The sequence below is a fragment of the Corapipo altera genome, unplaced genomic scaffold, assembly GCF_003945725.1.
Source record: "Corapipo altera isolate COAL_440 unplaced genomic scaffold, ASM394572v1 46, whole genome shotgun sequence".
In the NCBI taxonomy this organism is placed as follows: domain Eukaryota; kingdom Metazoa; phylum Chordata; class Aves; order Passeriformes; family Pipridae; genus Corapipo; species Corapipo altera.
Genome location: NW_020884883.1, coordinates 2,856,969 through 2,869,350, shown reverse-complemented (window position 1 = coordinate 2,869,350; position 12,382 = coordinate 2,856,969). Strand labels below are relative to the sequence as shown.

Sequence of the window (12,382 nt, the reverse complement as noted above, 5' to 3'; positions counted from 1 at the left end):
AAAGCCTTAGGTAAAAATCCTTTGGGGTTAATTAAATTGAATTATTTAGCTTGCAATCTGCTAGAAAACCACCAACTTTCGCTATTACTGAAGAGAAGAGTTTACAACTTTATTTATCATATAGCTTGGTCAGCATATCTGTAGGCTTAATTCAGGTACAAAACCAAAGGCACCTGTACCGTGAGCTGCTGTAAGATTTCTGAGACATCATGAAACGAGACATACAGATCTCTGCTCTTGATTGGCAACTAAAATACAAGTCTCTGCTCTTGATTGGCAACTAAAATACTTTGTGGCCTCTCAAAGGGGGCCAGAGACCTATGTTTAGGCCACCGAGACAAATTCTGAATGTGAATCTGCAGGATTCGTTAGAATATTTTATCTGATGAGGAAACCTGGCCTGTAACAAAAGTACTACTGGTCTGAGTACAGAAACCTGACCATGGACACTGAGAAGGTTTTGGAGTGGTCCCTGGCAGACATGTCCCCTGGGTCTATTAGCACTGTCCCTGCCACTGCCTGGCTGTGTTCTGGGCATTGGTGTAGGCCAGGTATCATTCCCAGAGACAGTTTAGTTGCAGCCATCCCAGTTTTGAAGGGTATATCTTATCTGTTCTAGTACCACAAACAAAAATCTTTTCCCAGAGACCGTTCTAAATTTCCGGATACATTCTATGCTGTTCTTTGCTTTCAGCTTTGGTTGGACCACCCACAAGGGAATCTGGGTAGCAGCACAAATTTTCCAGTGAGTGGCAGGTCTTGGTTCCTGCCCTAGATCTCTACAGCTTACAAACAGGTCCAGACAGCAATTAAACGCACGTATTCAAGCAAGAAATATATTTCAAGGAAAAAGTATTCCTGATCTGTTAAATCCTGAGGGTGGATGGTTATTCATGGGTCAATACCAAATGTTGCGTCTTCTGTCAGTTTTCCATGTATTGCAAATACACCACTCAAAATATAATAGATTAAAACAGGGGTTCAATGTTGATGCATGTACTGGGGTTGACAGCTGTGCCTGTTCATGGCCCCGAAGGATTTCATGGCATAGTTACCATTAACCACAGCCGGAAAAGGAGGAAGCTTTTTGTAATACTATGAAATATTATTAGGGGCTCTGTTGAGAATTTGTCACTATCACTGCACCGGGAATAACTGAGCAGCCAGTCTGCTACTGAGAGATATTTTTTAAGTCCTCAGTTTTTCCTTAAACAGAAGGACAGCACCTTGAACCTGCCAGCCTAACATACATGCGTTTTCCCAGTGAACTTCAAGGAGAAATGTGACAACTATTCTTGTTCTTGTATTTTTTTCTTGAAAAAAATCTGCAAATTTCAGCAATCCTAAAGCAGACAGAAAATTTCTTGTCTCACAGAAATACAAAGTGCTGATCCTAAACCTGGGGTTTCACCACAATCCATCTCCTCCCGTTATATTTCTGTCTCCCTGTCACTGTGGTTACCTTCTATGTCTGACAGATTTCTGTGAAGGATGTAGCAATGGATAATGGTTATAGAGCCTTCCTTGCTCCTCCAACATGGCTTAGTAATCCCCATTGCATGCTGAGTACCACTGATCATGCTACTGAGCCAGAAGCCAGGGCTTTGAACAGCATTCCTGCATGTATAGCAGGGCTGAATAGCATTTCTGGCATGTGTTATGAGAAATTACATAATTCAAGATGTCAGATGCATTATCTGGCTTTTTAGCTTGTTTACCCAGATGGAGGGAGCTAGTGCACAGAAATAAAATGGGGTTTTAATTCTCTTAGTCCTTCACTTGGGTGGCAGAGTAGCTCAGAACTGGGATCTGCCAGACAGACCATCAGTAAACCTGAAATAAAAGCTGAATATTGATAGTTTTGGCAATGTAAAAACATGCATTGGCTGCAAAACAAATGTAGATAGATTTCATATGAATAAACCTAGTTTTCTATCACTATCCTGAATAGGATAAGGCAAAATTAGAATAGCGTTCACTTAACCTTCAACAGATGTTTGACATGTGTGCAACTTTCTCCTTTGAGTTTTATCAGGCATATTTGCAAGATTTTTTTTTTCCCATTTAGATTCTGTTTCTGCTTAGACAAAAGTAAGTGCTACCTTGTTGGTTTGTGTTGCTCGAAGATTCAGCAGATTGAACATTAAACGTTTATAAACAATAAATGTGCATATTTGTATCTGAAAAAGTAACATACAAATAGGTAAATGTAACTGATATAATACAAGAATTAAAATTCTGAAATAATTTTTTTTAAATTGCTTTCGGAAAGGAGTATATTTTACTCTGAGTGAAAAAAAATAAGTGCAGAGTCTGCCACTGCTGGTTTTATACAGCTGACAGAAACAGGTCATACACCCAACTACTGCCATCTGATCACCACCTCTGTCAAACTAGGCTGGCACAGCCAGCATGATTGCCAGCCTGCTTCCAGCCTAGGACACATGGCACACCTCTGGATAGTGCCCAGGCATGTTCCAAGGATTAACTCTGTGGGATGCAGCCACCCTCTCTGTAGGATAAGAAAGCTTAACCATACAGGTCAGTTGGCCAAAGGGTCAGGTAATGGACGTGGCTTATTTCTGAGTATAGCTATAGCATAAGGGGCTCAATTTTTTCTGGATTTTTCAAAAATTAAATGTGCCTAAATATGTAGATTATTCACTGAAGATAAATGCATTTCAATTCTTTTTTTTTATGAATACTTTTTCAAAAAACTAAATAGTGTGTTGCACTACTTAGTCCTGTAACATCAAGCCGAAGACCAGTGTAATTTATTGGTATTATTATGAAATTGCATTTGAGCGAAATATAATGCAATAAGGCTTGGCGGTGGAGACAGGACACTACCTGAATCTGCTTCCTTTCTACTTTTTGCTTTCTTGAAATGGTGCCAGCAGTCCTATTTAATATGGAAATTATCTTGGCTCCCACTAGTCCAGGAGAAATATTTTCGTTTGGTTGTTGTTTGGGGTTTTTTTTAATTTTTTTTTTTTTTTTATTTTAAACTATGATTAGACACAAAGTCTTTCTGATGTCAGTTTTGGTATACTATGAACAAATAGTATACGTAGTCTTCTAGCGGTGAAATGCTAGCCCCTTGTATTCGGTCCATTGTTTTCTGCTGTGCTGTGATGCTACTGAGGATGAAGTTAAACTGTGTTGGAAGGCAGTTTGCACAGGTAGCTTGGAGAAGGTAAGTCGTATGCTGCTAGGTATTTTCATTTACAGTAAAGGTCAAAGCAACCAAACAGTTTATGGAACTGATAGCTGAAACAAAGGTAATGTCTGTCCTAAATAAGTTTTGTGCAATCCTGGAAGAGAGACTGACCCACATGATTTGTTAGAGTATCCTTCTAATGTAGTAAATGTCTTTTTTTTCTGTATTTATGACAAAACCAAGCAAAGCTGAGATGGAAGCCTCAGAGACACTGGGATCCAGAAAACAAAGCTGAAAAGAAACCAAGAATTTAGGACTCTGCAATAGGAAAACAATTCTATGACTAAAGATAATATTCTGGTTATGTGATGCTTCTCATTTTCAGGAAAAGAGTACTTAATATACCGATTATGTAAATGAACAGGATAACACTATAGAAATAGCAAATTCCATTTTCAGTATCTCCTTTTTGAAGTGTTGCGAAGGACTCTGAAAACCGTCTAACCATTTAGTCAAAAGGGATAGCAATAGCATTTAGCCCAAAGTAAATACACTCTGTTTGAAGATCATACTGGTATCACTCACACAAAGGAATAGCCATGCTGTGATGCAGTTTTCCATTATGACTCACGGGAAACTAGATGCTGCAAACATGAAGATGAAATAGGTTAAGCTACTATAAAATAAATTCAGTGGCAGCAATGTGTACTTCTGTTCTGTGAACCTCTAATGGCAGACTGTTCTGTGTCAGCTGGTAGTCCAGACACCTTAAGCTGATGGGTAGGCAGACAGAAAGACATGCAAGCAGATAGGTAATACAAAAATGTAATGTATTAATTAGGCAGGAAATCTGCTATAGCATAAATTATTTGAGGAACTACCACAGTACAGTACCATTGATACTTTGGTTTGTCTTGACTGTGTTCTCCACTTAACCCTCTGCCAGGTTTTGGCCCCTGTATGGAGTAATGTCTTAAAGTCTGAGTCACAGTAACAGAGAGATCATCTGTACCTCCCTCGGATGTTTAATGTCTTTGTGTTTTATGTTATTTCAGTCCATAGCTGAAGAGCACAATGCATGTCCATATTTCAGCCACAGTCTAGTATCTTATTCACACTCTGGTATCTCAACACAAAACACTTTATTCGGTATTTTAAGTTAATAAGCCTAAGTAAGACTGAAATGGTTGACATATCTTCTGGGCTTTTGGTAAACCAGATCAAAAGAATGACCTTTCACTGACTCCCCCTTTTCAGAGTGAGAGATTGCGTCTTTCAGTGGCCATGCTAACTTACGCTTATGTGGACTGTTATCCGAGGCACATCCACATCTTCTGTTCTGCAGACTCTATTATGGCAACAAAAACACTCCCAAAGCACATAGCAAGGAATTAGACTGTAACAAGATCTGACAGCACTTAGCTGCCAGACCCCTTGGTTCAGCAGGAATCATGGAATAGCACAGACTCCTCTAAGACATGTGGAAAATCTCCATTAAAAAAAAAAAATCTTTCCATTTGCAACTGTTTGTGCTAACTATAACATGCTTACGATATGAGAAAGTGAAAGGTGAGCAAGAATGTTGGAAGCAGTGCATCAGACCAACCCTTTGTCTTTATCCATTTTGGCCCATGACAGTGTAGACACCATTATTATTTAAGTGATAAACAAATTTGTGGGTATTTCTCTAGAGACATACCACTTGGTAAGTGCAGACAGAGAAGGCTGTGGTTAAGTGTGCACAGGTGGAGGAGTGGGTGTGCTGCAAAAAAAGTCACAAATTGAGAGTTAAAGCACAGTTTCCTTGCTAGAAAAATTAATGTCCAATTTCAATATTATCCATTGTTGTGCACCAGTGATGCAAGCCTTTTACTAATTTTTAAGGTAAACTTCAGTTTAGCATTAACTCTTCTTCTACATTTTAATTAGGAATGTTTTTGAAGCTATTCCTGAGAAATATTTTCAATAGAAGAGATGAGGAAAATCACTAGAAAAGAAACTTTCATCTTTTATATGCTTTTTATTTATCTTTAGGTTTTTTCTCTCAATCTTCTGACTCTAAAAAGCCTCATTACACACTTCATTAGTAGCTTTCTGAGGCCCTACAGTGTAGTAGCATCTACTCAGAGTCTCTGAGGGGTGAAATTGGAGATTTAGTGAGGAGAGTTTGAGGGCTAATTACAAAGCCTTATCAACTAATAGTGCAATCAGAGGGCCATGGGCACAGTGATAGTGTTCTCTGCTGCAGTCAATAAGATCTGGGTTAGATTAGTCCACAGGGTTAAGAGGGAATGCTGATGAAGGGCATCTCGTTACCTAGGAAGCATCTTTTATGGGGTCAGAAGACATCCCCATGCTTTCTTCCTTTGCAGAATAATAGGAAATGCTCTTAAGTGGTGTTAGGCATCTTGTTCTCTGAGAAGTAGCATAGTTTGAAACCCAGGGAGTCGTTGAGCCCAGATCTCCTGCCTCACTGTAGTAAATACCAGCTTTACATTGTAGGGATGAAATGCGTTACCCTGGATTAGGGATGGAAAGGGGATTCTAAGGCTCTAAACAAAATGCAGAGTCTTTTCAGGACTAAAGCAGTCTTCTCTCAGAAAGATACAATTATGTGATGGATTGTGGTTAAAATGCAGTAAGATTCAGGCCAATCTCACAAGCACAAATACTGACATCCAAAAGAAAATATGTTTCTGGTGCTCATTCATTTCTACTTCCAACAGATATGTTAGTTTTACTTTTAATTTGAGAAGGATCAAAAGCTGATTTCTCATTTTTTTAGTTTTTAATAAAAACTAAATGGAATTTTAAAGCATATGTATAGAAACACTTCTTCAGGCAAGGATTTGAAAATTAAGATGCTTTTGGTTAAAAAAGCAGAAATATTATATATATTTTAACTTTTCCCAATTCTAGTCAATTTTTTCTCCAGATATTGCGTAGTCTTATTAATATCTTTGACTTCAGCATAAGAAGGTCACTTATTTGCTTTAGATGTATTGGCTTTAATGGACTTACATGTGTGTTTAAATTAAGCTCATGCTCAGATGCTTTACTGAGTCCTGATAGTCTGTAATCTATATTTGTTCTGTCCAATTATGACTTTTTGCATATGTACATGAATACGTCCTAAAAGCAAATAAAAAAAAAAAGTGACATAGCTTCCTGACGAAAATTATGAATATTTCAATTTCATAAATGGATTTAGGAGCATACATCAAATATTTGAGTTCTGCATAGATCCTTAGATCCATTTGCTGAACTACTGCAGGATACTTTAAATGCTGAGTTTTTGCCATAGCATCTGCCTGAATTTTGTTGATGCTGACCAGTTTGTTGCTTACTCTCCAGGGCAAGCTCAAAATAGGATATTAAAACAAGACTTTTTATATTAGCTATAGATTAGCTATATGTGCAAATCTGTCACCTGTTACAAACAAGAGCTCTGAGTTCAGATTTCCCACATCATACTTTTTTATTACATGAACATTTTGAGTGATTTGGAATACAGGCTTGGTTGAGCCCACATCCTCTCTATCTTTGCAAGAGTGATCAAACCACCAGACTGTTTAAGTCTTCTGATGATTTTGTCTCATTCTCTTCTGGTTCATGTTGTACCAAATCTCTAAACACTTACTGATGATAAGGGTTCTCTCCTACCGGTGATTAGTAGGCATTTCATAAGGATGGAAACAGCAGTCTCCACCTCTTCCCTAGCATATTCGTGTAATAAATCAAATGTTCAATAGCTTTCAGGAACGTTTTTTTTAGAAGGTACGGGTCAATGATGAAATATATAAGCATGTTAACAATTTAATTTGGCCCATAATCTCGTATCTATCAATCATCAAAGAGAAGCTTCAGACTGGCAAATATTAGGAATGAAATTCTTTGCTACAGAGAAATTCATGAGTTTTATGTGCACTTCCAGTTTTTCTAACAACCCGACTGATTGTGCTATTCCAAAGGGAGAATCAGACTTAATGTCTACACTCTGAGTTCTCCAATGGGCTGTATGCAGGCACATCTGGGCCCCTTTGCAGAGCTCTATTGACTCCAGCAGGGCTCCACAGAGATACGCTGTGACTCGCAGCTGCTATACAATGGCATTGCTAGCTAAGCCTGATCATTAGATTCTGGTCGATGAGTTATTTCATGTATCTAAAAAGACATAGTTAAGATAGATCCAGATAGAGAAATGAATATCCATTGAAATGCAAATGTCTCAATAAAATAGGTTTTGATAACTGCCACTACCTTGATATTCCTAATGCACCTCCCTTTTAGGCACCTAAAATGAATTCTTTTACAAATTTTATCTTTTTGTTCCAGAAAGATACTTCTGAATTGCATATACTGATTTAAACGGAAGTGACTGTACTTTCTGTAATGTTCCCATTCAGTCTCAGATTTTTGGACAAATGCAGGCATGATCATGAAAATAAAAAGGTATGATTTTAGAATATGACAATTCAAAAAATTAATTTGATGGAAAATGGACTTTCTTTATATTGGATGCTCCATGAATAAACCTGATAGACCCACTCAGAGTCAGAAGGTGACCTTCTTGCTGAAACTTTTAGAGCTCCAGGAAGATTTTATTTCACTTTTGGTACCTCCTTGACCCAGTGTGCACTAGTGGCTGAACATTTGACAAGAGAAGAGGTACTGTGGGGAATGATCACTACTTTGAATGTGAGCAGATCAAGGAATGACCTTGACTAGTGTATGACATTTGCCGCCTTGACGGCATCAGAATCATATTTTTTTAAGCAAAGGTATTAAGTTTATGACAAATTATTATGTCAATCACTTACTAGAAAATATTGCAGACAGAAAAAAAAAAAAGCAGTGTGACAGAGATCCCTTTCTCAGGAGTTATACCCTCCATGCTTCCCGTAGAGTTCTCTTGGCTGTCAAGTATTACTGCTCAGGAATTTGAATTTGTAGGAAGAAGTTAGTGGGCTTCTCCCCCTGTACTCAGCACTACCTCACTGCTGCCTCTTCCCTTATTCTTTATCTATTTTTTGTTGTTGAAATATGCAGCCTAACCTCACTGCCATTCACTCTATAGCTGGGTGACATATTATCCCAGCTATGCTGTCAGACAAGCGATCAGATATACTGTCCCAGATAAGCATGTCATGCTATGTCTCACTTTATGTGGTTATAATACAGTATTGTGTCCTCCCTGAACACACTCAGGCAACCTGCTGAGTGCTGAAAGTGCTGTTGCAAGTTTAGTTGTCTTCACTGGGAGCCCTAAAGCTTCACTTTTAGGTCCTAAAGAGCTGCAAGGTCATTACGTGGAACTGCCTTTTCCCCAAAAAACTTCTCTAGGCTTTGAGCCTTGCTTTCAACTAAGAATACTTCTCATTAAATTTAAGACCTCTTCCTAGCTGCCCTGAACTTCCTCCAAAGCCAATGGAAAATGGAAAGCAACCCTCGAGGGCAAAAAAGCTTTTAAAGAAGGTCTCTCCCTAAAATCTTGTCTAGTTGGAAAAGCAAATGGGAAGAGAGCTGACATAGCAATGTAATTTTTCCTATTAGTCTCACTCTCTTCCTCCTTTTCCACAGTACCAAATTTTAGAATCACCTCCTTGATGTTAATGGGTATATTCGTTTAGTGGTCCTGGAGATGACCTGTCAAACCGTCTCATTTGCACATACTTGCCTTGCCCTTCTTCAGTGATCAGTTGAGATACAAAATCCTCCATGCTGCTATAAAGCATAAAAGAAAATTATTTTCTTTTGTCAAGGCAAAAGAGCTTTGATGTTTTGGAAAGGAAGGTCAAGAATTTTGTTCCTAAGCTTTTAGATAGAGTGGATGTCATTAAATAGTCAACATTTACCAAGGTCAGATGTTGATTGCATTTTCTAGCATTGAGAGCAACTTTCCTATACAACTCTGGCATTTTAGTTCTGGGTCACATATATAGCAAGGTCATAATTTTCACCATGCATTGACACATTTATCCTAGAAGATAACTTTGAGACTCTATCTTAGAAAGAAAAACTAATAATTCCTTTTTGTCAGGAAAATTTCAAAGTATTAATTAAATGAATGTAAAATTGCTTTTGCAGCCTAATATTTGTAGCATTTCTTTTATTTTGCTTCAGTTCCATGAATCAATCTCCTCTGATAAATGAAAAATTATTTAACTATCAGGTAATGTCCAAACTTATTCATCAAAACTCAGCTGCTTAGAAGTACTATGGAATACTGGGTTTCTTTCCCTAAGAAATGATTGCTGTAGAAATTTTTGATTGTATTTAATGATAGCAATATCTCACAAGGAACCAGAATGTGATTAATTAAATACTAGGTTGTTGAGCATTACTTAGCAAAGGAGACAGTTACTAGGAACCAGTTTATATTAATTATTTTTAACGTAGTTCATATAGTAATTAATAATTTATAATTTAATTATATTCCTTCTATCTTTTCTTAATGTGCCTCATATTTTAATGAAATCTCAAATGTCTCTTTCACACACTGTTTATGAACTCAGAATCCCAGATTTAGCCACCTGATGATGACAAGCAGAAGGTCCAGGGGGGACTCATCTGTTTTGAAAAATACTAAAGTCGTGATACCAAACAGATTATTGACAATACCAGACAGGTTAAAGGTCTCTCTGCCCTTGTGAGACCCCACCTGGAGTAGTATGTCCAGGTCAGGATTCTTCAGCACAAAAAAGAAATGGACCTCTTAGAGCAGGTCCACAGGAGGCCACCGAGATGATCAGAGGCCTGGAGCACCTCTACTATGAGGAGAGGCTGAGAGTACTGGGATTGTTCAGTTTAGAGAAGAGAAGACTCCAAGGAGACCTTTTTGCAACCTTTCGGTACCTAAAGGGGGCTTAAAAAGAAGAGAGAGAGCGACTTTTTTCATGGGCAGATAGTGACAGGACAAGGGGGAAGTGGTTTTAAACTAAAGGAAGCTAGTTTATCTTAGATGTTAGGAAGAAGTTCTTGACTGTGGGGGTGGTGAAGCACTAGAACAGGCTGCCAGAGAAGCAATGGTTCCCCCATCCCTGGCAGGATTCAAGGCCAAGTTGGATGGGGCTTTGAGCAATGTTGTTGAGTGGGTGGCATCCCTGCCCGTGGCAGGGGGATTGGAACTATGTGACCTTTAAGGTCCCTTCCAACATAAGTCCTTCTGTGATTCCTTGATTAAGTAAAGCATATGCAAAGAATCACAATGAGTCAAGGCACGTGTCAGTCATCAGCCTGCTGCCTATAGAGGAAAGGAAGTTTAGTTACATCCAGCAACTAAATGTAGATAGCGAGGTTCTACAGAACCTCACCTAATCTATTATATTTGTCTTCCTACCTATGGGAAGAAAAAACTGCTGCTACAATTCTTGTTTTTATCATCTGAAACCTAATTATACCCACTATCAGACAGCTATCTTAATTGTAGAATCACTTTGACTGTAATGACTTAATTAACCTCTGAGCACATATCTACAATAATCTCATACATTTTCACTTCAGTTTTAGCAGTTATAGTTTCTACATAGTTTACCTCTCTCATGAGGTTAAAAAGATATTCCATAGAAGGCACTGAATAAAGACAGGGGGGAAAAAAATGTGTTTTTTTTTCTCCAGGGAAATTTCTTAAGAATTTAAAAAAATGCCTGCCTTGAAGAAAGATGAAAAAACAAAACCCTTCATTTTTTATGCTTCAACAGCTCTGTTGCTCTTCTTTGGACATGCTCCAACAAAATTTATTAGGAAAAATTTCTTCACTGAAAGGATTATCAGGCATTGGAACAGGCTGCCCGGGGAAGTGGTTGAGTCACCATCCCTGGAGGTATTTAAAATACATGTATATGTGGCACTTAGGGACATGGCTTAGTGGTGGACTTGGCAGTGCTTGGTTAACAGCTGTACTTAATGATCTTAGAGGTCTTTTCTAAACTAAATGATTCTGTGAGTCTAAGACAGCCTGTCTTAGAGGAGCAGCTAGCCCGCCCATTGGCAGATACACCAAGGAAGCAAGGCTATGGCTGTGTTGACCATGAGATGGGAGAACACATGGAAATGCTTGAGAACAGATTTCCCAAGTGCAAGGTTGGAAGAGTCTCTAAATCCCATCTGCTCTTGCAGCTGATGATGTGAGGGAGTACTGGATTGTCACATGTCAGACATCAAAGGACATGGCCACACAGGGAAATGGACGTTAATACTATTTGCTTTTCTAGTCAAAGCCATGATAAAATATCTGGGATTCCTCCCTGAATGCTCCTCAGGGCTTGCATCCAGCCCAAACTCAGGTTGCATCCACTTAATGAGGAATGCTGAGTCCTTCCTCAATCACCAGCCTATGGTCATGCTCAGTGTTTGATAAATATGGTCTGAGAAACAAGATCCTGGTTTGTGCCTTATCTTACAGTAGGAGTTGAACCTGTGGCTTTTTCATTCACTGAGTGGTCTGGTCCTTCCAGAGACGAAACTTTGCCCTTCACAGGGAAATTCCCAACAGCCTGAGCATACATCACAACCACTGCTGGACTGACCACTCTGCCAGTTCAGCGTGAAGTAACTGTATGGCCAATATTAGACATTTAATGGGCACGAATCTGTCATTCCCAGATATAGTTTTTGTTAAAGTTACTGTAAGGAATAAATGTAAAAACTGCCTATTTACCACATGAAACGAAATATTTTCTGAGACATTAATTCATTTCTGCACTGAGTTCTGTGAACTCTTGTGAACAATGTTTGTGACTTTAATTTTTTTTTTGTTCGAAGCAAAGTACTGCACTTTTCTTAGGTTTATTTGTTTTCCTGGAATGATAGGTAATCAATATATTTAAAGCAAAACATGAAGACCAGCATACCTGTGTTGTGAAAGCATACTGAAAGGCACCCAATGTGGTGTTAAGTCCCAGTCCTCCAAACTGTGGAGGAGATGTGTTGTAAGAAAACAATTTCTAGAGCTTTGTTCACTTGGTCTAACTACCCTATTAATTTATTTTTTCAGTTGAACATGGGATATTTTAATCTTTTGTAAAACTATCAACCTTTGAAGATAAAAGATCTCTTGATGCCTAACACCCTGATGAAAACCAGATGACAAGTAGCAGATTTTATCTATGAAGAAAGATTTTTAGTTACTTTGTGCTTTAGCTCTGGTTCTTGTTCCTGTTGACCTAGGTGTTGTCTTTTAGTAAAGTTCAATGTTAATAGCCAGGAGGATTGATGATGTTT

The 12,382-nt window shown here is 38.4% G+C and overlaps 1 protein-coding gene across 12 annotated transcripts in view; it reads left to right on the top strand.

The window, feature by feature from the left end:
- The window catches only part of DLGAP2 (DLG associated protein 2), a 399,013-nt gene that overhangs the window by 329,496 nt on the left and 57,135 nt on the right, over positions 1 to 12,382 (top strand). The gene's annotated exons all lie outside the window — the stretch shown is intronic.